This window comes from Spermophilus citellus, assembly GCF_964194105.1.
Source record: "Spermophilus citellus genome assembly, chromosome: 3".
Taxonomy (NCBI): Eukaryota; Metazoa; Chordata; class Mammalia; order Rodentia; family Sciuridae; genus Spermophilus; species Spermophilus citellus.
Window position 1 is genome coordinate 83,772,456 of NC_138184.1, and position 27,848 is coordinate 83,800,303.

Sequence of the window (27,848 nt, forward strand, 5' to 3'; positions counted from 1 at the left end):
TCACAGCTGAAGTGTCTGCTCCTCGCCGTCACGGTCACTGTCCTCCAGCTGCTCCAGGATCCCGTCCAACACCACAGACCGCTTCTTCTTCGGGGGCTCTGTGGGAGCCCAGATGCACGAGAGGAGGACGTGGGGTCAGGGAGACACAAGTCCAGGAGGACAGAGAGACAGAGGGGACATGCACAGGGAGGAGCAGGGGAGGCGAGGCAGGGGACATGGGGAGGGAAGGAGGGGAGAGGGCAGGCGGCGTGAGGAGAGGGAAGGGCAGGCGGCCTCTGGCCCCAGCCTCTCCAGCCTCCACTCTACCACGTGGCCTGCGCAGTGGTTTCATTAATGAGGTTCTGGCATTAAGTTAGTTAGAAGAGCTCAAAATAAAACACACAGACAGTACCTTATTTTATATTGCTAGGTCCGAGACGGCTCGCCTCCCTGGCTCCCGCCTCAAGCCGCCCAGCAGGGCAGCGAGGATTACTCTGGGCTAGCAGGAGAGAGAGAGAGCGAACACGCCGGGGAGTAGCCTTTTATTTGGGGGGACAAGAGATTCAGGGGAGAATTCCATCCAATGAAGGTTGAGGGGGGGCTGCACTCCAAGGTCAGGGTCAGTGATTGGGTCTCCAGGGTCAGTGGTTACGCACACCCCCACACGGATGGGCTCTCTCATCAGGAAAGGGTCGGGATAACTCCGACACAGCCAGAGTGCCTCAGGCCCTTAACGGGAGTCACCCAATCACGTGTCAGAATGGCTCCCCACACTCCACCTTCCCGTCCCCTGTCCCCCGTGGGCCTCCTTCCCTCCCCTCCCCCAGGTTCCAGGTCAGCCAAGCACGGCCAGGGCTGAGGAGACTAGCAGAAGCCTCTCCTCTGACTGGAGGCCAGTCGCCAATGGCGTAGGAAGTGGCTGGCACACAGTAGGTGCTCAATAAACGCGGGGTGCACAGCTGCAGAACCCAGGGACCCCAGGGGTGGTGCAGAGTGACGATGAGGAGCGGCTTTGGAGAAGCGGGGACATCTGGCTTGGGCTTTGATGCAGGCTCCCCGACGGAGCACCTACTGCATGCCACGGCCCTGCTCCTCTCATCGGCCCACAGGAGGTGTGCAGGGGGGGAGTGAACCAGATGGGAGATCTAAGGCTGTCCAGCTAGGAAGTGGCAGAGCGTGGACCTGACCTCGAGTCACACGTAAGTCACGTCCTCTCTGCTTCTCACGACTGTGGTGCTGGCCAGATAAGAGCCAGGAGCCCACAGCAGTCAGAGCAGGGGTTCTGGTTCCCTGGCCCTCCATGAAACGGGGCAGGGAAGCTGGGCTCTGGGGTTCCTACTCTGTTAGTCCTTCTACTAATCTAACCACTCATTGGTGGGCAGCCTCACTCAATTTAAGGCTTTCTTTGTACAGAGGCTGCCTAAAGGGCCTCAGGTGTTCCCACTCATCCTCCTCCTCTTGAGTCTGCAGGTGCCTCGTCCCCCCAGAGCCCTGGCCTCCTTCCACACTGGCCTGGGGACTCCCCAAGGGTGGTGTCACAGTGCTTGGCCCAGAGTGGAACGTCTCGGTGCCCTTCCAGGGGCCCAGGGGGACTGACTGAGCCACCTCCCCTGTCTTACTGTCTGTCACTAAAGGGGACGTGGCCCTTCCTGTCCTCTCCACGCTGTGGTCTCCTTAAGCCCCTGTCACCTTCTCTCTGGAAACCCCAACCTCCTGGGACCCCTCTGAACATGTGCACCTGTCACCTAAGAGACCCCACGTCCTCTGGGCATCGACTGAGCTGGCCCAGGCTGAAAAAGGTGCCCACCTGGAGCCCTCGCCCAGTTCCCTGCCCAGCCCGCCCACCAACGCAACAGCCTCCTTTGTCCTGTGCACCTCTGCGTCCCCAGCCTGCGTGTGGCACTGGGTGGGCTCCCGAGTTCCCTGGGGTGAGCGAGTGGGCTCAGGTGGGGACACGCTGAGCTGCCCACGGGGAGTCGGAGGAGGGCCTGGCGACTGCACCCTCACTGTTGGCCAGGGAGAGGGACAGGGGACAGGATGCGGTGCTGGCGGCCTCCTCCCGGTCCCTGCCGCTGCTCAAGGCCAGGGCCGCGCTGATCGCCAGCCTCGAAGGTGCACAATGGCCTCTGAGATTGGATCCTTGGGCAGGTAACGGGCACCAGGAAATGGAAGGTGACGACACAGGCTGTGGCTGCCGCCCATGCTCGCGTGGGACACCGATGTGTCGGGGCAGTCGCTGGCTACATCCATGCAGAACGCACACTGATTGGCTCCTGCACCTGCACCTGCGCCCCCTGCAGCTGCATCAGGCATCAACATGGAGGGCCCAGCCACGCCCACCTCGGGACAGTGCTTCCCAAGAGGGACCACAGGTCTTGGGGACCCAATGCCCAGCCTCTGTGGGGTGCTGCATGACCCAAGAGCCCTGTGTTCTGTGGCTCCTCCCAGGAGGATGGGCAGCAAGAGGGGCCAGTTCAGGAGAAATCGAGGCTAAAGGACTTGTTCTGGGCCTACAGGGGTCCAGAAAAGCCCAGGTACCTGTGCTCCTGCTGTGGTCCTACAGTGACCAGCTGGTGACCGGGGAGCCCAGAGTCCCCAGGCCCCAGCCTCCACATCTGTAAAATGACGGGGAAGAACACGGGATCCTGGGTGGGTTCAGCCCAGCAGCGCAGCCCCTTTGAACACAGGGAGGACAGCAGCTGTCACCTGGCCCTTCCAGTGGGGAACACTCTAGCACCCACCACCCCACTGAGAACGCTGCCCCCTCGCAGATGCCCACAGCAAGCTGCTCCTCGGGGGCGGCTGCCTGCAGCCAGCGAGAAGCTGTGTGCGGGGCTCTGGGGCTGGCCACGGCCCGGTCTCTGCCTCCTGCTCTAGGAACGCTCCCCCTCCCTCTTCAGACAGGAGACCAAGCCCTGAGAGCTGGAAACACTGCCCAGGGCAGAGGAAGTGGCTGGGGCTGGGAGCCACCATCCTTCCAGGACCACGGGCAGAGGTGACCAAGGGACCTATGGAGCCGGGTGCACGGCCAGGCCCTGGTTCAAAAATGGAGGATTCCACGACGGCCGGAGATAAACCCCAGCCACGGCCTGTGTGGCGGTGTGGTCACCTGCCCAGGGGCCAGCTGTGTCCCAGAACCTCCTTCCTAGAAGAGGGAGACCACTGCCTTCCAGAAACCAGGACTGAAAGCAAGGCCACCCTAAGGAAGGCCACTGACACAGGGGGATGAGGCCTCTAGGGACCTTTGCTGGTGCCGGGGCCTTGGCCAGAACCGTATCCAACAGCACTCCTCGCACACTGGGCTGCAGGGACAATGAACGAGAGCATGGGGACATGCCCTGCCCATCCCCGAGGCCTGGCCACCTCTGTCCCAGCACCGTCCCCACAAGTGCCCTGGTACGGAAGGCCATCATGTGAAACATGGGCAGAAGCGAGACCTGTCCAGCGAGTCCTTCAGCTCTGTGCACAGGGGCTGGTGCCCAAGGGCAGAGGCCCCAGAGCCTGCCCTGCATGCCCCCAGCCCACAGCCTCTCCGCCCAGGGGACTTTCAGGTGGAGATTAGGGAAGGGCACATGGCGGACCAGACAGGGATGTCTGGAACAAACCTACTTTCTTATTTAGGAATCTGAAGTGACATAGGTCTCTGGGCACCTGCAGTCTCCCTGCGGGTGTAGGGGACGGTGTAGGGGACGGTAGCCGCTCCTCCCTCACAGGGCTGCATGTGGCACAGGGGGACAGGTGCACAGAAGGCGCTGGGTACAGAGACAATACCGAGAGCGTGCCACACGGGGGCTGGTGGTTCTTCCTACACCTGGAAGGGCAGCCTGCAGAACCAGCCTGACGCAGAGCACCAGACTGTCCCCCGGTCCTGAGGTCCTCCCCTGGCAGGTGGCCTTTGCTGGCTGGTGGCTTTGTCTGAGATCTGGGGCTTTCCTGGAGGAGCCTCAGTCCTTGAGCAGGCTCACAGCGACCCCTGCTGTCCGCCACTGAGAACTGTCTCAAACCACCATCTAGTGCCACCCAGGAGGCCTGGAGAGGGAGCAGGGAGAGGGAAGGGCCTGGTTCCCAGGTCTGGGAAACTCCACCAGGACAAAGCAGGGAGGGGATGCTCCTATAATTAAGTTCAGGGAACACTAAGTCCTGAAATAGGCAGGGAGCTTGAGATCAAAGAAGTCCTTCCTACCTCACTGCCTGCCTTTGTTCCTCTGGATAAGTGTCACCTAGACTCACCACGGAGCCAAGAGGAACTGTGTTTCCCAGGGACATTATTTCCTGACCCACACAAGCTGTTAGCAGCCTGGGCTGATCTGGCGCGTCTTAAATTGGGCTCTTTAAGCAGTAGATACCAAGAACTGCCCCAACGTGGCTCAGAACCACGGGGACAGGCAGTGTCCCTGTGGCCTGCACAGAGTGGATGGTGCGTCCAGCCTGATCTACCTGCTGCACTTCAGGGACGACTCCCCTCCTGGAATCCCCAGGCCTCGACCCTCCTACCACTAATGTGGCACTTAGCTGCCCTTCCTCGTGTCCCAAACTGGTCTGAAGTGCTCAAGAACAGGGACGACAGGGGCAGAGCCATGGGCCCCTGGGTCTTGCACTGGAGGCCTGACCCCAGGTGTCAGAATCTCACTTGAGACCAGCTCTTTGCATCAATAATCAAGTCAATCGAGGTCACTGGGGTGGGCCCTAGGCCAGAGTGACCGGTGCCCTTTAAAAGGTGTGTGGGGATCGAACCCAGGACAGGCCTACGCAGGAAAACCCTCTGTGGGCACAGGGACGCCATCACAGCCAGGGAGGGCTGGACAGGCCGCCCCTCCCCGCCCAGCCATTGGAAGGAGCCACTGCTGCCAACGCCTGGCCTTGGGCTTCTGGCCTCCAGAACCCTAAGGCAGGCCGACTTTGCCGATGAAGGCCCCAGGCGTGGCCCTCTGCTCCAGCACCTGAGCAGACAGAGGCAAGGGACTCTAACTTCTATGCCACAGAAGTGTCTGCTAAAACTCTCGGTGGCTGCCCACCAGGCCACAGTCCAAACCTCTGCAGGGCACAGAAGCCACTTCTCAACGGGAGTCAGCCTCCCTTTCCAGGGCACCTCCCGCCTCAGCCTCTGCCACCAGGCTGCTTGGCCTCCCTGCCTCCAGGCCCCAGTCTGACTTGGAGACTGCAGTCCTGCCATGGCCCTCCTGGTACAGCCTCCTGTGCTGAAGCCACCAGCTCATATGTCCCCCGGCTACTGCGGGTGCCTGGGGACAGGGACTGCATCTCCTCTGGTCTACTGTCCTAGGTGCCCACTACCTGGTGGCCCAGGGCCTATTGGGAATGAAGGAGCAGCAGACACTGTGGCCACACACACAGGCACCCAGGACAGTATCGGGCTGACTCACACTGCACCCCACCAATTCTGCACCCACCAATTCTGCAAGGCCAAGGCTGCTGGACGGGACTGCATGGCTGTGAAAAGAACAAAGGACCGTCCCTGCTCATGCTCTGAAGACTCAGGGCTGGACAACATATGGGCAGAGGCCAACAGTGTCAGGACAAGGTCTAGGGCTGACGGAGGGGGCCAGGCGGCCTGTGCCTGCCCATTACCTACTGACCAGGGAGGTGCAGGATTACCGACATGGTGGAATGTTGTAGAAGTTCCACATCAGGGTCTTTTCCCTTGGAACTGAGGGGAAAGCCTACAATCCATCCTTTTTGCTATGCCTAAGGATTTCCTGGGTGCCAAGATGTGGGAACAAGGGAGGCCTTGGGTGCTGATGGGTGCTGCTGCTGCCCACCATGAACACAGCTCAGGACCACCTGAGGGCCTGCGAAGGCTCTGACTCAGAGCCCGGGCCAGGGACCTCTCCAACAGGGGTCTCCAGGAGAGGAGGGACTGTTCTGCACAAGCCTGCCACCCCCAGGTGTGGTCTCCCAGAACCTCGTCCTTCCATGAGAACAGGGTACCTGCTTTGTTCTTCTTCCTGGAGACGGAGCAGCTCCTCACGGCCCCCACTTTGGAGAACACCTGGAAAGAGGAACACGCAGCCCCTGCACTCCCAGGTCATCCCGCCACCGGCGCAGGCGCAGCTCCTTATGGGAACGGGGACCAGGGGGCATGCAGACTGCCACCAGGTCCTGCTCCCGGTGCACTGGCCTGTGCCAGGCCCCCACACCACCCACCCATCCAGTGACCCCGAAGGCACATTCAGATGGGTGGCTGAGGGCCTGGGGACCTCGGCTGCCAGCCAGGCTCTGAGCCACCACGCAGCCCTGCCCAACACTGTCCTCCCAAGTTTGCCCTGTGGAGACCTGGGTCGCTCTGAGGGGGTGAGTGATGGCCAGTCCCCCAGGCCTCGCGAGGCGGCAGCTAGGCTGGTTCTTGCTCCACTTATAGAAGGAAGAACTGGGGCACGGAGCCGTTGAGGGGTTCGCTGCAGAAGCCAGGTGTCAGTCTGGACACTTGGAGCCTACTGACCCCAGGCCTGACCTCACTGCCCTCAGTGCTTAAAGCCAAAATAATTAAAAAACAACAACAAACAAACAAACAACAACAACAACAAAAAAAAAAACCCTCTAAGTCGCATCCCACCCTGTATTTCCCTTTCCCTTCTGTCTCCCTGGGGCCAGCCCCACGTGCCTCTGCCTGCATCTTGAGGACCAAAGACAGGCAGGCGCTCAGTACCGTCCACCAGGCGAGCGACGGGGAGCAGGAGGAGCGGGGACCCCAACGCACACACTCGCAGCAGGCAGGTGCGTCAAGCATGGGGCCCTGTACTGCAGGGTCTCACTGTCCCAGTCAGACCTTCAAACCACCCAACGGGAAGCTTCTACTCATGTCTCGTGACCTAGGCACAGACAGACTGCAGGAGTCGCCCACTGGCAGGAGTGAGGCCAGGATCCAGACCCAAGAGGACTGACCCCAATCACGGCTCTACACTCAGGTGCTGGGACAGGAGTCCTGTGCGCTGGGTGTGCTTCTAATGAGCTGTGTGACCTCAGGACAGTGAAGCAGCCTCTCTGAAGCTGTCTCCAATCTGAACTAGATGGTCCTGGCTGGGCCTTCAGCTCCAGGGCCTTTACTCCTGAGGATGCTTTTGAGCTGCTGTTTGCGCATCACTGAGAAACGCTGATCCCTGATGTCCCACACCACGCCAGGAGAGACCACAGCTGGCCCGAGAGACTTAAGGCCACCTGCCTGAGACACTGCTAGCTGCACCTCTAGAGGCCAAGCCAGGCGTGGATGTCGGTGGCTGAGAGGCGGACTGTGGCACACAGGCAGATCCAGGGCTCAGGCTTCATTACAATCAGGCGCGGAATGTGCGCGCTGCCCCCTCCTGGCTCCCGCGGCCACCAGCAGGGCTGTTATCAGTCGCCAGCAGCTTTCCAGGACCCCCCCACCTGAGCCCTTTATCTGGAGGTGAGGGTCTTGGTGGTGGGGAGATAACATGGCCGCCCCCCTGGAGACCAGAACAGAAAGCGGAGCAGAGCTGCCAGAGCTGCCCTAGTGCCCCGCCCAGCCCAAGACATGGCGGGTCCCCCTCCTGTCATCCTGGGGAAGATGACATCTGGAACAATGGGCAGAGAGAGGGATGGGGAGCTGCAGGGGAGAAGGCACAGCTCAGGGGACCAGGACGGGGGTCTGTGTAGGCAACATGGTCAGAAGAGAAAGACGGGCTCAGGGTGCTGACCCAGGAGGTGACGTGAGCCAGCGGGTAGACGTTGCACCACGTCCTGGAGCAGATCCAGGCTGAGGCCTCCTCTGTCAGCCAGTGAGCAGAAGCCAGCCCCTCCAAGTGGCTGGACACTGTCAGGACACTCAACACCGACCTGAGGACAGGGGACAGGACCTCAAAACCAACCGGGGAACCGGGGACAGAGGAGCATTCTGACAGGGTCCAGACACAGGTGCCAAGAAGCCATTGTTCATGCTCTAGAGCCCGTATGCCCCCAGGGCCCACCTGACACCACCTGTGACCAGCCGAGAGATGCTGGGGACAGTCATGCCACGCCTGTCTTGGTCACCATGGGCAGCAGCCACCAGTTAGACAGGTGTTCCCACCACGTGGGGCTGTCGGTGGCCAGCAGGCTGCATCTCCCGCGTCCTCAGGAGGGTGCGTGGGCACCACTCTCTCTGTCAGGGTCAGAAACAGCCTGAGAGGAGGCAGCCGGCCCAGTCCCAGAGCGGGGGCCGAGGACAGCACTGCCCACGTCACCAACATGGCGGCCAGTTCCCCAGCAGTGGCTCCTGAGTGGAAGGACGTGGAGGGCAGGCCAGCAGGCAGGGATCAGGTGCCACTCTGCCCTCTGGCACTCCCAGGGCCTGGCACTCTGGAGGGTGCTGTGGTCAGCAAGGCAGATGCTGCTGTGGAGTGGATCCTCTGGTGGTAACGAACTCAGGCAGCAGCCAGCTGCGAGGGGCGGTCACCTCATGCGGCGCAGACGGACAGTCCTGAAGACCCACGGGGAGTGGACATGAGCCGCGGGCATGGCGGAAGGCCGCGGAATCCAACCGACAGTGGCTGACCAGAGACGACGACTCCTCTACTTTTTTTTTAAAAAACCGTAAAACACTTTAATTTTTTGTAAATATACGGGAACCAGGATGGTAAACAAGAGACGGTCTATCTTTAAGAGGAAAATCCTTATCTTAGTAAACTGAGCAACTGGAAGCGCTGTGTGGGGGGTGAGCCGAAGGTCAAATCTTAACATCTGGGTCAAACAACCCAGTCCTCAGAACCTCCCTCCAGGTGTCTATTCTAAGACATGGCCGTGGTCTCCAGACTATGTGGTTCCATGGGAAGCTGCCTGTCTCCTAGGGGCAGCTGGGGGACGGGGAGGGTCTCAGGTTTTGGCATCCTGACGGGGCGAGGGCCAGGGCCAAGCCATGACCTGCAGTGTGCACCACAGTCCTGAAGGAAAACCTCATCCTGCCTCCAATGCCCCACTGTGAGGGGGTACCCAGGGGGCTGGCACCCCTGTGGCTGGGGACACACATTGGTCTTTCCTTTCCTGCCTGTGCAGTCGCTGGACACCAGAGGGCGCTGAGGCACTCCAAGAACATGGCCCCCAGCCCCTCAGCCACCTATAGAGCTCTGGGCTTTCATGGGCTCTTCTGGGTATGAAGAGATCTAGGTTTTCTTCCCTTAACCGTTAGCTGACAAACTAAAAATATGCTACATTATGTTGCACTCGTAATTCTTTTTTTTAAGAGAGAGAGAGAATTTTAATTTTTTTTTTTTTTTTTTTTTTAGTTTTCGGCAGACACAACATCTTTGTTTGTATGTGGTGCTGAGAATCGAACCTGGGCCGCACGCATGCCCAGGTTGTGGCTACCGCTTGAGCCACATCCCCAGCCCCTGGACTCGTAATTCTGATCTCTCTTTTTTTTTTTTTTTTTTTTTTTTTGGTACCAGGAAATGCATTCAGGTTGCTTCACCACTGAGCCCCAGCCCAGCCCTAGTTTGTATTGTATTTAGAGACAGGGTCTCACTGAGGCTGCCTTTGAACTCAGGATCCTCCTGCCTCAGCCTCCTGAGCTGCTGGGGTGACAGGCGTGGGCCTCATCACCCGGCTCTGATGCTGTTTTTCAGGGCTGTTTTAACACCTGCATAATCAGAGACCGAGACCCGCTGGTCTGTGGATGAACAAAGCCCTAAAGCAGTGGTCTGCTGAACAGCTCCTGGCTCTCCGCCCACCCCTCGCCTGCCCTCCCAAGACATTGACCTGTTCTTACCGGTTGGTTTCTGGCTCCACCATGTTCTTTTCTGCAGATGCTTCTTGGGGCTCTTTCCCCTGTGGGGCTGTGCTGGAGAAGACGCCAACTGGAGCCCACTCGAGATACAGGGGGACGTGGTGGAACTGCAGATGCAAAGATGCCAACACTGTGGGTCCCTGTCACGAGACACAGCTGAGAGGGACTCAGTCCCATGTGCAAATGACACGCTCCAGGGTCGAGAAGATGGGTGCTCAGCAGGGCAGAGGAGCCAGGAGATGCGCAACCCAGAACCCCAAGTGCTCTCGGTGCCTGAGGAAAACACTTGGGCCCAGGCTGAGAGGCAAAGGCCACGTCTCTGTCGCCTTGACCTGCGATGGGTTCCAGGTGCCCTGTGCGCTTTCTCTAGTCAGAGGATGAAATGGGGACTGTGACAAGGGGAAGAACTGCTGGCACAGGGCAGCTCCAGGGGAAGTCAGCAGGTCGCAAAGCCAAGAGCGTTCGTGTTGCCGTTCAGAGGCGACCTGTGTGCCAGGGGTTTCTTAAAAAAGGTTGAGACAGCCACTGCTAATAGCCACCTCAGTAGAAAGCCCCTGGGTAGCTACAGGGCAGGGTGGGAGGGAGACTTGTCAACTTACACCCTTTGGGACTCTTCAAATTTCATACTGCATTCAAGCCTCAAAGATTAATTATGCCCAGGAAAAAAAAAAAAAAAAACAAGCAGCCAGGCACAGTGGTGCATACCTGTAATTCCAGTGGCTTGGGAGGCTGAGGCAGGAGGATAGGAAGTTTGAGGTTAACAAGTTTGAGGCCAGTCTCTGCAACTTGGCAAAGCCTTAAACAACTTAGTGAGACCCTGTCTCAAAATAAAATATAAAAAAGGGCTGGGGACATAGCTCAGTGGACAAACATCCCTGGTTCAATCCCTGGTATAAAAAGAAAAAAGAAAAAGAAAAAAAATGTGCTCAGGAGGGAGAGGGGGCAGCCTGGGGGTCTGACAGTTGGCGGTGCCACTTAGGAGCTGTGTGGCTTCGGGTCCCTGGGCCTCAGTCGAGGCTGCTGACGGGAGCGGTCAGTGAAGAAAACACTTGTCAGAGTCAAAGGGGAGGCTGCGCCCAGACGTGCCTTCGCCATCGTCCACTCTGGTGATGGGGACTCCTTCCCGAAGCAGCGGGGAAGGAAGGGGCGGCTGCAGTCCAGACACAGCTCCTGGACGGGCCACCAGAGACACCGCGGTCTCGCAGGCCAGGCTCTCACCAAGCCCTGATGGTGCAGTGGGCAGGGCCCCAGCTGGGAACCCCCCAGGGCTGGAGGGTCCAGGAAGGCCTTCCTGCGGGTGACTGGGGACCACGGCCTGCAAAGCACCAAGGGGCCTAGCAGACAAATGACCTGTGGTGGGTGAAAGGTGGCTCCCCAAGAGATGGCCATCTAGACCCCCAAGACCTATCAGTGCATCCCCTGCAAGTACCATCAAGACCCCCAGATGGTCCGGGGTTATCTGGGTGGGCTGTAAGCCCAGGAGAGGGATCTGGGACCAAGAAGAAGGCCACGTAAAGACGGGGCAGGGACGGGAGTGGCGCAGGGAGCTGACGGATGCCAGGAGCCCAGCAGTGGGCAAAGGCAGGACAGGTCCTCCCCAGAGCCCTTGGAAGCCCTGGCCACACCTTGCTCTTGGACGCCTGCCTGCCTGCCAGCTCTGCGACAGGTGCACTGTGTGGTCTTAGGCCACCTGGCTCACGGCCACCTGTCATAGGGCCCCAGAGGCCCCTGTGCTGCAGATACACGCCGTGTGCACACACGGATGGCCCTGCACACAGGACGGGCCGTAGCTCACCACAGGCACAGACAGCGCCACAGCCAACCAGGGAGACCCAAGTCGGGGCAGGAAAGAAAGGCAAAGGACGGCTGGAGCTGGACAGGGGATGAGGGTGCTTCCTGCAGCACCCTCAGGGAGGGCAGGGGGGCGGGCCACCACCAAGGTGGAGCCCAGGCTGAACCCATGCTGGGCAGTGGGCACACCAGCTCCTGGGCCCTCTCCCCGCAGCAGCTCCCAGCGGCCTACCTTGGAATAGACCAGGTGTCAGAAGGCCTTGCGGGCCTCCAGGGTCTCCAGGAACTCCACGATGGCAGTGACGTCACCCTTGGGCAGCAGCACGCAGTCCAGGCTTCTGAAATGGCCGAAGGTCTCCTGCAGCTCAGCCGCCAGGGTGCCTGCTGGGAGGTTCTTCGCCAGAATCACAGTCTTGCTTCGTTCTGCTGTCGCCTGCAGGGAGGAGAGGCCACGTGAGGGATGGCAGCAGGACTCTTCAGCTGGACACTGGCACTGACTTGGTGGCCTCTAGTCAAGGTGTGCACCTGGGGGCTCAGTGGCCAGGCACCTGGGAGGACCCAAGAGGCGCCACCCGCTGGCTCCACAGCCAACAGGCAGCTCCACTGAGGGTGAAGGCCTAGGGTGCCCAGTGAGACCCCTGGGGTCGAATCCCAGCCCCAGCTGAGTCACCAGATCCTGACAGTGAGTGACCACAGCCCCACTGGACCTCCCAGGCGCCCTGCGCTGGGCAGTAATTGAGGTCGGCACCTCAGTGTAGAGGGCTCTTCCTGGCACTGCAGACCACCTGCAGACACAGGCGTGGGAAGCAGAAGCGGCAAGGAGCCCATGCCCCCAGGAGCAGCCACCAGCCCCAGGAGCTGACTGTCCCTGTCCTTGTGAGGGGCAACTCTGAGGTTGAGCCCTTGGTTTGGATCCAGTCACCACAGGACCTGCCCACACCCCCAGCCTCCCCTGGGCCGTCCCCAGCTCTGGAGCAGCAGCAGTCAACTCCCCAGAGGTGGGGACAGCGGGTCAGAGGGCACCCACCTGGCTGAAACTGTCCAGGCTGACGCCGTTGTCGATGAGGAAGAGCCACACTTCTTGGAGCAGCTGAGTCTCCTAGAGAGCCACGTGCACGGCCACCCTGCCCTTGGTCTCCTGTGGGGAGAGAAGAGGAGGCCCGGCCCGTCAGGCAGGGCCTAGCCAGTTGGGCAGGCCCAGTGGGGAGGGGATTCAGGGTGCTGTCGCCCACCTGCATTGAGGTGGGGCCCACACTCTGGCGCTACACCAACACACTGCCCTCCGCAGCCACGCATCGCCGCCCACCCTCCAGCTCGTCCCTTCCCGCAGTGGGCAGGTCTCTGTGTGGCTCCACTTGCACCTGAGGGCTTCTGCATGCGCTGACCTTGACCCCATTACAGGCAGTCCTTGCTTCTGTCACCTCCCCACCCGCCCACTTTCCTTCCACAGCCCCCCCCCCCCAAGCCCTCCTCTCTTCCTCTGCCTCCTCTAGGTGGCACTACAAGGTGGGACCTCTGTCCAGGTGCTGCTGAGCCCCAGTGCTCAGAGGGCACGGGCGGGGCCTGAGCGGCTGTGGCTGTCCCTCCAACTCAGGCCAGGCTGCCCTCCCCAGCCCAGCAGCCACAAGCCACCACACGACCGGACACCTGAAATGTGGCATGTTCAGATCCAGGTCGTGCTACCCACAAAACACAGTGGATTGATGGAAAGAAAGGAGGAACCACAGTGTGGCTTTTTACGTTGCTCACGTCAAAGTGACGAGGCTCTAGACATCAAGTTGAAGACGGTGTCTCATTAAGACTAGTTTTGCCAGTTTCTTTGTACACACGTGGCCACTGGGGCGCTCACAATTACACACGGGGCCGGCCTTCTACCTCCAATGGTCAGCGCCGACCCGAGTGCCGTGAGGGAGGGTAAAGGACAATGGAGAAAGCAGCTAATGGGCAGAACCAAGGGACGTCCTTTGCCAAGTGGCTGAAAAACACTCTGGGGTTTGCTTGAATCGACCCCAGCAGAGGGCGACCGTGGACAGCATTTGGAAGGAAGTCTGTGGACTCAACACACAAGACACTCGGGCTCACTCACGTGGTCGAACACTTGGCTCTTGGTGGCACTGTACTTCTGCGCGATGGCATCAGCCACGGCACTGGGCCCCATGAACAGCGTGTTCCAGTTGTGGGAGCTGAGGGCAGGGGCAGGCAGAACGGGTCAGGCTGGGACCCACAGAGGCCTCTCGCAGACACCAAAACTGCCATGAGCCTCGCCGGCCTTCCCCGCCCCCTGCCAGCTCTCCTGTCCTGGGCGAGCACCCGGCCTGCAGTGAGGACGCAAACCCAAGCCCCGACAAGTGTCGGCATCTGCCCTGTGCCAGGGACCCAGCCCTTGGTGACACCTCAGAACCTATGCTGACACAGTCCCGCTCTCCTGATGCGCAGTGGGGCACTGAGGCCCTGAAGGCCCCACCCGACAGAGGGAAAGGGCCCGGGCGGCAGAGCCTGGAGGGGTGCAGGGGCCACGCAGGGCGGACGAGGACCTGGAGCTGCGGGCTTTGTCCTCGGACGCCTTCTTCTCCTTGTAGGACGACCCGGGGACGTCCACGTCCTCACTGGCTTCCTTCCTGATGGTGGACGGCAGCATGTGCAGCATCCTGCCCTGAGTGGACAGAGCAGGAGGTGAGCGGAGCTCCGCCCTCCATCATGTCCCCTTGTCATAAGCCAGCTGGACTCACCACTAAGCCCTGATGGGAGACGGGGACGGCAGACAGAAAGCCACGTGGTCACTCTCCGTCCAGCTGAGGCTGGGGGCACCCGACACAGCCACGCCAAAGGAACTGTACCCCTCTGTGAGCACCCCACGGCCCCGACTCCCCCAGCGGGACCCTGCACAAGGACACTGTGAGCTGCACACGGCAGGGGCCAGTCTGGCCCAGTGCCCGCGAGACCAATAAGCCATGAACAGATGGATGGAGGAGCACTGGAGGTGGCCTGGCCCGGGCCTGGGCACACCGCACGGGGACACTGGGAGAGCAGCAGCTCCCTGGTTCCTCAGGGCCACCCACACACCCCAGCAAGCTCCCCTCTCGCAGAGTCGTCCCTTCAAGTAGTTCACTGGAGGCGACCACATGGCTGGCCACTGTGGGTCCTAGGACCCAGAACGTGGACGCGCGCCTGCTCATACAGCCGCCTGGCTTGGCCTTCTCCGTCGCCAGGCTCAGTGACCCGGTGCCCACAAGCCACCTCACCTGGAACACCTGTCCGTCCACGGCCGCGTAGGCCTTCACCGCGTGCTCAGGGAACATGAAGGTGACAAAGGCGAAGCCCTTGGGCTTCTTGGTCAGGCTGTCGATGGGGTAGTGGAGCTCCGACAGGGGACCTGAGGACAGGGGAGGCGTCAGCCTGCTGGAGCTGGAGCTGGGCCTGAGCTCAGGGTGAGAAAGGGCCGGGCACTAAGGGGTCGGCCACACGAACACAGAACAGCTGCGCTGTGCCAGCCACCAGGCCCAAGGTCAAGGGCGTCATTTCACAGTCCCTCGTGCCTACTAAGTGGGGGAGGAGGGGCACCTGGCTCCATCCCCGTCACGTGCAGCCTGCCCTGGACCGGTCACCTCACCCACTCAGGCCTCCTGCCTGTGAATGGCACAACAGTCCCCAAGCAAAGGGTGGCCTCGAAGGTCCAAGAGTCAGTGTGTGGTTACTACCCAGCACCGGCTACACTTAGTGCCGCAGAAGTGTTTGTGACTCTGTCCTACTCAGAGGACACTGTCTGCAGTGGACACTCTGAACACCAGGGTGTGACCACGTCCCCTCTATGGGTCTTCCTCTTCCCAAATGGGCACTTGGAGCCTATGGACAATCCCCCTCCTGTCCTGTGTAGCACTGTTGTGTGGCCAGGGCACCTGCCTGTGTGGGAGGACCTGGGGAGAAGGACACCATGGTCCCCATGTGGGACCTCTATGGACGTCACACTGTCTCTGATGCTCCACGTCCAGGCCAGCCTCCCAAGAGACAGGGGCTCGGACAGCATTTCCAGACGGTGCCCCACGAGCCACCCCTCCCCACAGACTCTGCCCCGTGTGGCGGAGCGGGACCACAGGCCTGCAAGTTTCCAGTCCAAGAAGTAACGACCGAGGCAAGAACAAAGGGCCCTGGCTGTGGCCTCCTCTCTGAAGCTCGTTTGGATGGAAGACGAGAAAGGACAGCCTTCCCAGGCAGAGGAGCACTGCGGGCACTGGGGGCTGTGCGGCCGCTGGATCCCAACACCGAGCAGCCAAGGAAGCCCAGGAAAACGCCTCCACCTCTCCAGATCGGTGCTTGGAGAGAGAGTGAGAATCCCAGCTCTGCGGGCGTCGTGGCTGTGCCTCTAATCCCAGCGGCTTAAGAGGCTGAGGCAGGAGGATGAAGGCCAACCTCGTTGACCTACCAAGACCCCGACTCAAAAAATGAAAAGGACTGGGATGCAGCTCAGTGGTACAATGCCCCTTGGTCCAATCCCCAGAACCATTAAAAAGAAAAGAAAGGAGAGAAAATCCAAGTTTAAGTTCAGAGAGCAAAAGATGTCCTACATCTGCAGCAGGGAGGGACAGCAAGCCCTGTTCTAAGATGAGGAGACCCCAGCTGGGGCCACAGTCCAAGGCCAAGAGCTAGAGGGAGGTGGAGGGGGCTGCCCAGGGCCAGGGGCTGCCCAGGAGCAGGTCCTACCATAGGTGGAGAAGAGCTTCTCCAGGTCCTCCTTGGTGCTCAGCACAAGCACCTAAGCCAGGGCCCACGCAGGAGCCAGGGAGCCCGGGACGCAGCACCGCGCCGCGCCTCCTTACCCATGTACTCCCAGTTGCACTTCAGGGCTCTCGTCACCTCCTCTTCGCTGCTGAAATCCACAAAGACGTACCCTGAGAGGGGACCACGACAAGGTAACTGCCAGTCCTGCCAATGCTCGGAGTCAGAGGACGTGGGCACCTGGCAAGGTGCAGAAAGCGGGAGCCGCCACAGCACAGGCTGACCCCCCACCTGGCCACCCTTTGGAGGAGCACTCAGCACCCGCCTGGCATTGCGGGTGAAGGCGCAAAAGCCAGGCCCCTTCTGCCTCCCTCCCAGCCTCACCCCTTTCCTAACCATGTTCTGCAGAGAAGAAATGCTCACAATGGCCGCTGTGACCCAGCCCAGCACTGGAGGGTCACCTCCATACCACCCTGCCTGCAGCTCCAGAGGCCGTGACTACACAGCAACAAGCAGGTGCAGAGGCCTCCACAGCCTCAACCTCACTGGGCCTTGACCCGTGAAGCCACCAAGCAGCACCCCGTCTACACCACCACAGTCTCCCCCAGCCTCCCCCACCAGCCCACACAAGCAAAAGCCTCCACTGCCTCCGGCTGCCAGCGGCCCTCCCTGCACTGGCCAGCGGGCCTTTCTAAACCTGAGGCTGTTCTAAGCCCGAGCCTCCACTGGGCCCAGGCTCCCCTACTTACTGCAGCCCCAGGGCCCATCCCAGCTTCCGCCCCCGCACTTCCACCTGGGTCGTTGCCCTCAACAGTGTCATGCTCAGGTGCTGGCTCTCTCCAGCGCCAGGGCCTCCAAGATGCTGTCCCTGAGCCCCAGCAAGGCAGGTACCTTCCTCCTGGCTCCCTGCCTGGTCTCTGAGGCGCCATGAACTGGTGGCCCCGCCACCAGCACCAACACCAACAGCTGCACTCCGAGCGTGCCCAGTGCTCACACCATCCGGGGCTGACCCTGACCCCTCCCAACTGCACGACAGGTCTGACTCCTTATGCAGAGGAGGAAAGGAGGCTGAGTTCCTGTCCCAGGTCACAGGGCTCCTAAGTGGCTGGCTGGGCTGTGAACCTGGGCAGGGGCTCTGTCCCCCGCCCCTCACACTGCCCTCTGCTGAGCTCCAGGAGTAACAGCTGCCTGAACCATCAGCCTGGTGAGCTGGGCGCGAGAGCTGGGGAGGGACGAGACCCGACACAGAAAGGGCACTGGACCACCCCGATGAAGGGGCACCTTTCTCCTTGGGTGCCAGCTCGGCCAGACCTGACCACTCTGCCCAGGTGGCCTCTTCCTACCAAGGCACTCCCAACTCTAGGGTCCTATGGTCCAGACACCCAGTGGTCACAGAGCCTTAGTGTGGTTCTCTGAGATGTGGCTATTCTGCCACTGGTCTCCTATGGCTTTCTGGCCTAGCTGGCCACTGGGCTGGGCAGGTGCCCACCTCTCCCAGATCCACCTTCCTTCCAGCCATGCTCACTGCCTCGAGACACCAGACCCAGGGCTCCAAGGCCAGGGGAGGAGGCTCATAGCCCGGAGCGGACACCTGGGGAGATGTGGTCTGGGGCAACACCACGCATGTGCAGAGAGGTAGAGCACTGCCCGCTGGCAGAGCCGCCCATGGACTTAGCCCAGCAAACCCAGACCTGCGGGCATCTACTGAACAGAACAGGGGAACCTACTAGAACAGTGGAGAAAATTCTGACACTATACGCCAGGCTGCCAGAGGCAGGTATGAGAGAGATCCGCGTCTTGACCAGTTAGCCACATCCACAGAACTGAGGACCCCAACGGGGAGAAGGGACAAGGCTGCTTTGGGACCTCCCCAACCATGTGGCCAGCCCTCCCCCGCACATCCGCCCAGCTCCCAGGCCTTACCCGTCTTGTTCCCGAGCGCATTTCTCACTATTCGAATGGCCACTGGTTTCAGGGGCGCCAGGAATTCCAGGACATTTTTCTGCAAGGACAAGTTTTGCCTCTTATCAGTCCCCCAAGAAACCATGCAACCTGATAAAGAGATAAGGAGCAAAGTGTTGGACCAGAAAAGATAACCAAGTGATCACTGTTTTTCTCCTTCCTTTAAGTCACACTCGTCTCTCCTCCACCATAAAGTAAGAAAAAGTGGGAAATAAAAACTGAAGAAGAAACGGATAATGTAATTATAAAATAGTAACATTAGCAGCAGCGTTTTAAGGCATTACATCTGGTCTTTGTTCCTAAGGAGTTGTTTTTTTTGTTTTTGTTTTTTTAAATACTTGGGGTTAAATCTGGCTTTTCTTACTTCTCTTTAAAGCACGGATATTTGTCTACGTTAATCACAGTGACAAACCTAAAGTTCCATTGTAGGGAGGCCCCCGACCTTCTTAACTACTCCCTTCTCTGGACATGTGTGAGATTTAAACACATCTTTAAAAATATGTGAACATTCAGGGTGTGAAATTATAACAAATACTAAAAAAGTACAAATCAGGAAACCAAACTGGTTCCTAACTCCTAGGCCAGCTCACTCTTCCTAGCTCCTTCTGCAAATCAAAAGCCACAGATCCATTTCCCATCTGGGCACTGGGGGAAGCCCTTGAGGCCCCGCCCTGATGTAGCTTGCCCTACAAGGTGACAGAAAGACATAAGGACACATCCGGGCACTCCAGGTCAGTGGAAGAAGCCCAGCCAAGTTCTGAGCTTTCACATTACTGCATCCAAGTTTGTAATTACCAGATTCTTTCCAAACCGTCCCCTGCCCAGAGGAAAGCCAGCATGGTGGGTCACACACAGTTAGGTTCCTCTGGGGATGAAGCCATGTCCTGCTCCACACCTGGCCTTTTCTACTGGCCGTGGCATCTTGGGAGTCTTCCCTGTCATCATGTTCTTTTCTGTGATACGTCATCTTACACCATTTTCATGTGTCCCTGTGAATTAACTCAGGTTTAACCTGGCACTGGTGACATTTTGGGCTAGTGACTCTTTGTTGTGGGGGCTGTCCTGTGTCTGGCAGGGCTTACACAGCACACCTGGTCTCTGTTCACTAGAGGCCAGCAGCCTCCCACAGATGTTACCATCAAGAGCACCTCTGACCACGGCCAGATGTTGTGCAGGGGTAACCACTCCTCTCCGAGAACCACGGACACACCACTTCCCCAGAAATGGAGCTTCAGGATTGATTTGGGTTTTTGTTCTTATCAATGACTGCAAATCAACACGTTGAGTTATAATAACAGGAAGGCTGCAAGAACGTTCCCGAATTCAGGCTCTGGTGTGCCAGGATTCACCTGGGGGCAAAGGCCTGGATGTCCGTAAGGTTGCCAGGCAGCTCCACGCGGCCCTCTAAAAGGCAAGAAAATGTTTATTCCCAAACATAAACAATACGTACCATTTTGGCAAGTGAAAAATGTGAACTCCAGTTTTGATTTTGTTTTTTGATAATCATGACAGAATCCAAACATGTGCACTGGCCACCCGAGTTCTTTTTCTTTGAAAACCTTCTGTTCTTTGTGTTATTTTTCTGTTGGGTCATAAATCCTTCATAAAAATCTCTCTGTAAATTAGAGACACTAGACTCCTGTCTCTGTTAGGCATGAACCACTGTGACTTCACGACAGCTGCTGGCTTCCAGAGCTCTGGGCTGGTAGGTAGGTAATCAACCCATTTTTTTTCTTTTTTCCCACGAAACTTTACAAATTGCTTAGAAAGAAACTTTTTCAGCTCAAATCCTTGATGTATCTGAACCTGATTTTATCAGGAGGAGTAGGGCAGGGGTTCATCTTTTCTTCGAAAACAGTTAACTAGCCGGGCACACTGGGCAGGCCAGTAATCCCAGTGGCTCTGGAGGATGAGGTAGGAGGATCACAAGTTCAAAGCCAGCCTCAGAGACTTAGTGAGACCCTGTCTCAAAACATAAAAAGGGATAAGGATGTGGCTCAGTAGTTACATGCCTTGGGGTTCAATACTGGTACCCCCCCCAAAAAAACTGACCCCTAATTACAAGGAATTGCTTCAGTATTTCTAACAGCATAAATTGTAAGTAGCTCCCACGTCCACTTTAGGAGATCAGGAAAGTGTATCAAAGCATCTCCTGTGGAAGGAAGACTACAAAACAAGGCAGTGGTGGGCAGCAAGCGCGGTCCTGCTGCAGGGACGATGCTAACCAAAATGGGAATGAGAAACCAGACCAGTGTCAGTGCACAGGAAAAAGCATCTAAGAAGGCATGTCCCCAAAGTACCAGTGGTTGCCACTGGGTGGGACACAGGAATGCTGAGCAGGGTTGCCCACTGTGCCAAGGACAGTTGGCACCTCCAGCTCTAGTCCTTAGACCTGCAGTAACCTTACCTGCACCCTGGCACCCCACCTGGCTACACCCCAGCTCGCAGCTCAGTGTGGACGGTAACCCACGTGGTCATCCCAGTTGTACGTGACTTTCAGGTTCTGTCACGTAGCTGTGTCCTTTAGAATTTCCTGTAGTGAGCTTCTCTGACCGTCACAGGAGGAAAATGAAGCAAGGTCCTCTGCTGGCGCAGACCTAGAGCCAGCTAGCTGCAGCGCGTGGTCCGTCTGGCCTGCGGCCTGTTTCTGGAAATAGTGTTGAGCCGGGCTGCAGCAATAACTACGCCTTCACCTGTGTCCAAGACGGCTGCCCCTACGGGAGCAGAGTGAGGGCTCCCAACAGAGACCTCACTGACCACTCGGCCTTCCCCAGGCCCCAAGCCATTTTTTTTAGTTGTAGGCAGCCATCTCCTTTCCTTCCCTGAAGTCATCTGTCAGCCTCTGGGCCTCATATTCCTTCTTGCTCTGGACACTAAGATACTAATGGCCTCAGGCAACAGAAGCTCCCCTCCCACCCCCGTCTGCGCCCGCAGGTGATCTTCCTCAGAGCACCTACCTCTGTGACACTGAACGGGGCTCCCCGTAGCTTCACGGTGTGGGCCGTGGTGGGTTCCTTCTGGTTTGCTGGTTTCTCTGTCTGAACAAAGAGAAACGACCACAGTGGATTCCCTGGGGCAGCGGTGGCAGGGGACAGACTGGGACATGGCAGCTCTAGGAGTGGAGGCCACAGGGTAGCACGAGAGTGCCGCATCTGTGCCCGCCACAGGCTCAGGGCCCAGGCACAGGTGGAGGTGGCGGCTGCGGGGTCTCCATTTGCCTCTGAGGGCTGCAGCCAGGACTCAGGGCACCCAGGCCATCAAAGTCCAGGGGAGATGGGAGGAGCCCCGGCAGAGACCTTGCTATCACTGATGTCTGCTGGCCCAGTGACACACAGGCGCTGTGAGGAGGTCCCTTCCAGATGAGGATCAGAGAGGCCTGTGGGGCTGCAGCACCCTCGGGGCCCAGCAGTCACACAGGGTCAGAGCTGAGACTGAACCCCTCGCCCTCTGACCTCCCTAGACAGGGACAGGGTGGGCATTAGAAAGGAGGGCGGAGAAGAGCAAGGGGAAGAGGAGGAGGCAGACGGAGCCCCTTCCTCTTGTTGGAGCTTCCACTGAAGGAACTGGGAGACACGCACGTCCAATGCCCTGTGTCTGGAGGAGTGGACTCCGGGTGGGAGTGTCGTCCACCTTTATAATCTCAACCTCAGAGCCTGACAGACCCGTGCCTGGGGCCTGACCTGTCACTTCCCTTCTCTGGGCCTCAGTTTTCTTACCTATAAAATGGAGGCAGGAGAATGCCTGCTGAGCGACTGTGACAGCATCCAGTGACAGCAGGTTTGTCCATCAACGAGGAGCCCACCCATACCTGCCTGCCTTGTGACTGAACACCAAGTAACCCAGCCGTCACCACCTCACTCGTGCCCAGAGCCCCGGCAGGCCACCCCTCCCGTGTAGCAGGCAATGAGCCCAGAGGATCAGGGAGTGTGTGACGGGTTGCTGGGCTCTCCTCCACGTCACACCCCCAGCCGTGGGGCCACAACCCCAGACAGGAACACAACCCCCGCTGTCCCTCCTGCAGGCACATACCTGGGCTCCGGGCTCCTGCGGCCTCCCCCTCCCAGGCAGGGTCCCTGGGCTCCCTTGCTCCGGCTGGTCGGGGGCGGCAGGGGACTCCTCTTCCTCGCTGCCTCTGTCACAGTTTACGGCTTCGTCCTCGCTTTCCTCTTCCTCTGAGGAAGAGGACTCGGCTGCCACCACCTTGGACTTCAGGTACTCCATGTCCGACAGCCCCCGCTGGGCAGCCGCCTTAGCTTCCAGGCCTTGCTCTGCTGAGAGGGCAGGGGGCGGGGAGGAGGTCACCCTCCTGAGCAGCGAGAGACTTGGGCAGCACAGGGCTGGAAACTTGGGGGGTAGCCTGTGGACCACACTCACCACAATCAGGGCCCTGGTGCCCAGCGGCCCAATAAACCCTCTGATGGGCACCATGAGAGGGCGAAGCTCCCGTGCCACACACACAGCCCCATGGCTCCCTGCCGCCTGCCAGGCTCTCCCCTGGATGGCCCCTCCCAGTCATCAGTCACCTTCCCAATTGTGTCATGTACACTAAGGGGCTTCACGTGCCACAGAAAGCACTTACACAGCAGAACCGTTTCTACAGTGAACCCTTTACGGTACCCACCCATCATCTCACAGGGCCACCCACATAACCCTGGTGGGAGCCACGCTATCATCTACTTAGGCAGCAAACACCCCAAACATTAGGACCTCACCCCAGTCCAGCTCCAGGGCTTGGCCCCTGGATTCCTCACCTGCTATCTGCTACCCTGTGGGAAGCACACAGGTGTGAACGGCTTACAGGGGACACCTGGTGATACGCTAGCTGTTGAAGGGTGCTACAGAGACAACCGGGAGGGAGGAGTGTGTCTGCGCAGCTGTCACGACTGTCCTTCTAGCCTCACACCCCCACCCATGAGTTCTGGACGCTGAAGATGGAGCCCCAGCCCCTCCGTTCCAGGCCTGTGTGAGCTCCTTGGGCCCCACCGTCCCTGCCCCAGTGCCCAGAGCCAGTCTGCCCTGTAGCCATGTGCTTCCCTGTCCTGAGCCCCTATGATGCTGTGCCCTGGTCTGCGACCCCCTCTGCCCCCGGCTACGTGTCCCACCACGTCCCACAAGTCCTCCAGGTCACAGCTTAGCACAGAAACCCTGCCAGGTGCACAGGTGATGCTACGTTCATATCCTCTGCCTTCAGCCAGTCCGACTGACCCCCAACCAGAGCTGCCACCCCGTGCTGCAGCCGGTCACTAGCCACCAGCTGCCCCAGCACGCTGAGCCTGAGAGGACAAAGGCTCACCTACCCTGCAAGGCCTTCCCCGGCAGCTCCCTCCCAAGCTCTCCTGCTTCCTCTCCGTAGCGGCTATGACCCCATGATGCGTCCCTGGGTGCTCATCTGTTTACTCCTCTCCTCTCACCACAATGACAGCTGACAGCACCATGGGGCAGGATTCCTGTCTATGGCTCAGCACTACATCCCCAGAGCCCAGCACGTGGCATGCAATCAGCGAACACTGCCGACTGAAAAGCAAGTGACTAGGAGCAGTCACGGCAGACCTTCCTGCAGGTGACCTCATCCCCCCACTAGAAAGCTCCCGAGCCATGTCTGGAGGGCCACAGGCCTGGTGTCTGAGGGAGGGGCAGCCAGTGCCTGCCAATAGGTGTTGGTGTGCTAAGAGCCATAGCCAAGCAGTAATGATGCATGGCATTTTTGGTTGAAAGGTGACGCCAGCAAGCCATTGAGATGATATGATTATGTTAAGATCTGCATTCAAATGGATATTAGACCCCTGCTGTCCATCTGGGCCTGCTAGGGGACTCCTGGAGAGTTCCCATTGGTTGGGGAAGTGCGTAGGAGGGAATTCCGGAGGAGGGCTTTCCTGTTGGAGTGTGTGTCCAGGAGAACACTGCTGCGAGTGTGGGTCAGCATATTTCCCGGGGAGCATACAGGGCACTGGTGGGAGTTTCAAAAATAAAGTTTGTTCCTGTTTGAGTGGCTCGTGATTTTGTACCCAGCCAGACTGCAGCATTGGTGGGCCACAGGGCTGCAGCTGAGGGACACAGGTGCACAGGCACAGCGCCCAAGCCTCACCTACCAGCTCCTCCTCCTCGGCCTCCTCCTCACTCTCCTGCCCAGAATCGGAGTCAAAGTTCAGGTAGTCACTGGTCGGCTTGCTCTTCCCCTTTGGGAGCTCAGTGCCCAGGGCATCATTTGCCCAAGTGGCCACCTGTGTCCGCTTCTGGTGAACCGACAGGAACTCCTGGAACTCGGTGTCTTCCTTCAGCTGGGGGCACCAGAGGCGGGCATCAGGGACACAGGAGAAGAGGCAGAGGGGACTCAGTGGGGCTTAGCCCTCCAAACTCCCAGCCGGGAGAGCATCCTCCTCATCTCTGGTGGACCCCAAGTCCACAGGGACACGGCAGGACACGCGAGGTGTGGGCTCTGCTTTCTGGACCAGCCTGCACCCCTCCGACCGGCTGCTCCCGCCCTCTCGGTCAACAGGACAGACTCACCTGCTCCAGTTCACGTGGGGCCTTTTTCTTCTTGTCATCCTAAAAACAGAGGCAGAGGATGAGGGCCACATGGGAGGGGGAGGGCAGATGGAACTGCAGACCCCTCCAGAGCCACCGCTTGCCCACACAGGCCTGGTACTGGCGCGGTCACCTGCATACCTTCTTTTTTTTTTTTTTGGTCTTGCAGGAAACTTAGGGTGATCCTTTATTACTCCCCCTCTTTAAATCTACCACATCCAAGGCCTCACAAAATCCTTTCCATTCTTCTGCCTCCCAAATATCTCTCAAATCTGTTTTCCTGTCCATCTCTAGCTCCCAATGCCAAGAAAACCTATTTTATCAAACCATTGCTCTTTTATCCCATAAGGTGTCACTGTTGCACTCCCTATTTGGGTTGCACTCCTATTTGCCTTTACCTGCCTGATACTATTGGTCCAAAATTAGAACCATTCTCCTGGCCCGGCTGTCACGCACGAGGGGGATGCTTTGAAAAAGCATGAATGAGTTTTTGTTTTGTTTTGTTTGTTTTTTGTTTTTTTCTTTCTCTCTCTCTCTTTAATTTTTTTTTAATTATTTTATTGTTGGTTGTTCAAAACATTACATAGTTCTTAATATACCATATTTCACAGATTGATTCAAGTGGGTTATGAACTCCCATTTTTACCCCGTATACAGATTGCTGTGTCACATCAGTTACATTTCCATTGATTTACAAATTGCCTTTCTAGTGACTGATGTATTCTGCTGTCTATCCCATTCTCCACTGTCCCCTCTCCCCTCCCCTCCCCTCCCCTCCCCTCCCCTCCCCTCCCCTTCTCTCTCTCCATCCCCTCTACTATATATCGTTTCGGACTGCAAAATGGTGCAGCCAATTTGGAAAGCAGTATGGAGATTTCTTGGAAAGCTGGGAATGGAACCACCATTTGACCCAGCTATTCCCCTTCTAGGTCTATTCCCTAAAGACCTAACAAGAGCATGCTACAGGGACACTGCTATATCCATGTTCATAGCAGCACAATTCACAATAGCAAGATTGTGGAACCAACCTAGAAGCCCTTCAATAGATGAATGGATTAAAAAAATGTGGCATTTATACACAATGGAGTATTACTTTGCAATAAGAAATGACAAAATCATAGAATTTGGAGGGAAATGGATGGCATTAGAGCAGATTATGCTAAGTGAAGCTAGCCAATCCTTAAAAAACAAATGTCAAATGTCTTCTTTGATATAAGGGGAGTAACCAAGGACAGGGTAGAGACGAAGAGCTGGAGAAGAAGAATAACATTAAACAGGGATGATAGGCGGGAGGGAAAGTGAGAGTTAAGGGAAATTGCATGGAATTGGAAGGTGAGCCTCAGGGTTATACACAATTACATATAAGAGGAAAGGAGGAGTGGGAGAAAAATTATGTAAGTGGAACATACCTTCTTAATTTCCGGGGGGACGGAGCCTTGTGAGGGCTGCTCAGGCTGCCTTGGTCTCTGGGCATGTTTGCTCCAGGCTCGGGGCTTTGTTGGGTCCCCAAAGGACTTGCAGAATTCCACCTGCATGAGAAAGGGCAATTGTCACACCTGCTGTGACAGCCACAGTCCTGAGGGTCCCACCCTTCAGCACCTGGGAACCTGGGCTTTACAGACAGGCAGCTGCCACTAGTAGAGCATAAGCAGAGGACTACCACCCCGCCTTGGCTTTGTCCTCCACGAAGGCACCACACTAGCCACCGTCTACTGGGGAGTTCCACGCAGCACCCGAGTGCCCCGTGAGGACCGTGGACACGCTGAGCCTCCGGACAGCGGGCAGTGAAGCCACAGCTCTCCCCAATTAAGACCAGAAAACTGGAGCACAGAGATGTGAAGCAACTTTCCCCAGGTGACCCAGGCCCTCAGGGACAGAGACTGGGGACTCAGGACCATCCATGCCAAATGGTGGCTCTGAGGACGGAATGAGATGATGTAGGCCAGTGATCAGCAAGGGCGGGTGCAGGGGACACCCGTGCTCCTGGGATTACTGGTGACCACGAGGCAAGCTCCACTGGTCTGGGAGAACCTCCCAGTTAACGGAAGATGGGGTGGCCCCGGGGCCAGGAATGTGCTGAGGATGAAGCCTGAGCCAGACCTCTCCAGACCAAAGCCTCCAACGCACTCTCAGAGGTGACCCTGGTGAGGGCCGGTCCTGCTGGGAGCCGGGCATGACGACTCCCAGTTAAGGACACCCTGGTCACCCACCACCCTCCCCAAAGAAAGAGCCTGCCATTTGGTCACATCCTGGCTGCGTGGACTTCCACAGCAGTCCCTTAAGTCTATGATGAAGGTCAAAAAGCTGTGACTCCAACTCCTGTCACCAAAGATGAACCACCAGAGCCTGGGTGACCCCGCAGGCCACCACGCTCACACCACACAGAGCGAGAGGTGAGGCCGTACGTTGCCTCGGGCTCTATGCTGCTCCATCTTGGCTTTTCCCTTCTCAGCAAAGGGCTGGGGACGTTTTATCATGTCAATGAACACCTGTGGGTGACCCTTGTGGGACCTCCTCCTCCAGGAAACTTTCCTGACCCCTCCCTGGCCAGGGTGGGTCCTGCTCAGTTGTCCCAGGGTCCCTGACCCAGTGACCACCCTGAACTCAGCACCTGCGTCTGCCAGCGCTCCTGAGGACAGGGACTGGTGGCTCCTGAGCGCCTGCTGTCGGGCAGTGAAGGACGCACACCTGTGGCTCAAGTGCCCTCCTGGCTGGCAGCACAGGTGCCACCGAGGCTCCAGAAGGCCTGTTCTTCCGCGTGACTCCCGCACTGGGCTAAGGCCCAGGGCGGGCCCAGCAGCAGTCTGACTGGCTCCGGGAGAGTCTTACACACAGAAGAGCGGGAACCGCTGAGGCAGGCCAAAGGGCTCAGGGCCTAAAAAGGACAGCCTTGGGACCCAAGTGTCGCTGACAGGTGGAGCGGCGGGTGACACTCTGGACAGGCAGGCAGGGGCCCACTCACTGTGATCCGGGACGTGTCGATAAAGCTCTTGTTGAAGTGGTTCAGCGCAGCCTGGGCCTCCTCCTCGGACTTGAAGCCGATGAAGCCAAACTTGCGGAACTTGCCATCTTTGGTGAACTTGAGGCTGCAGTCGGTCAGCGGGCGGAAGGCGGTGAAGAGCTGCCTGAACCGCTCCTCCTTCAT

General features: G+C 58.3%; 1 pseudogene across 1 annotated transcript; it reads right to left on the reverse strand.

Moving 5' to 3' along the window:
* On the reverse strand, positions 1-27,848 carry LOC308643371 (putative RNA-binding protein 19; annotated as a pseudogene). The gene is made up of 17 exons (XR_014024405.1): positions 27,666-27,848; positions 26,113-26,232; positions 24,686-24,724; positions 24,264-24,456; positions 22,208-22,449; positions 21,136-21,216; positions 18,140-18,218; positions 16,202-16,389; positions 14,746-14,876; positions 14,038-14,156; positions 13,590-13,686; positions 12,531-12,641; positions 11,736-11,936; positions 9,695-9,819; positions 7,650-7,788; positions 5,926-5,986; positions 1-98 (listed from the first exon to the last, which is right to left on the reverse strand). The product of XR_014024405.1 is annotated as a putative RNA-binding protein 19 (transcript).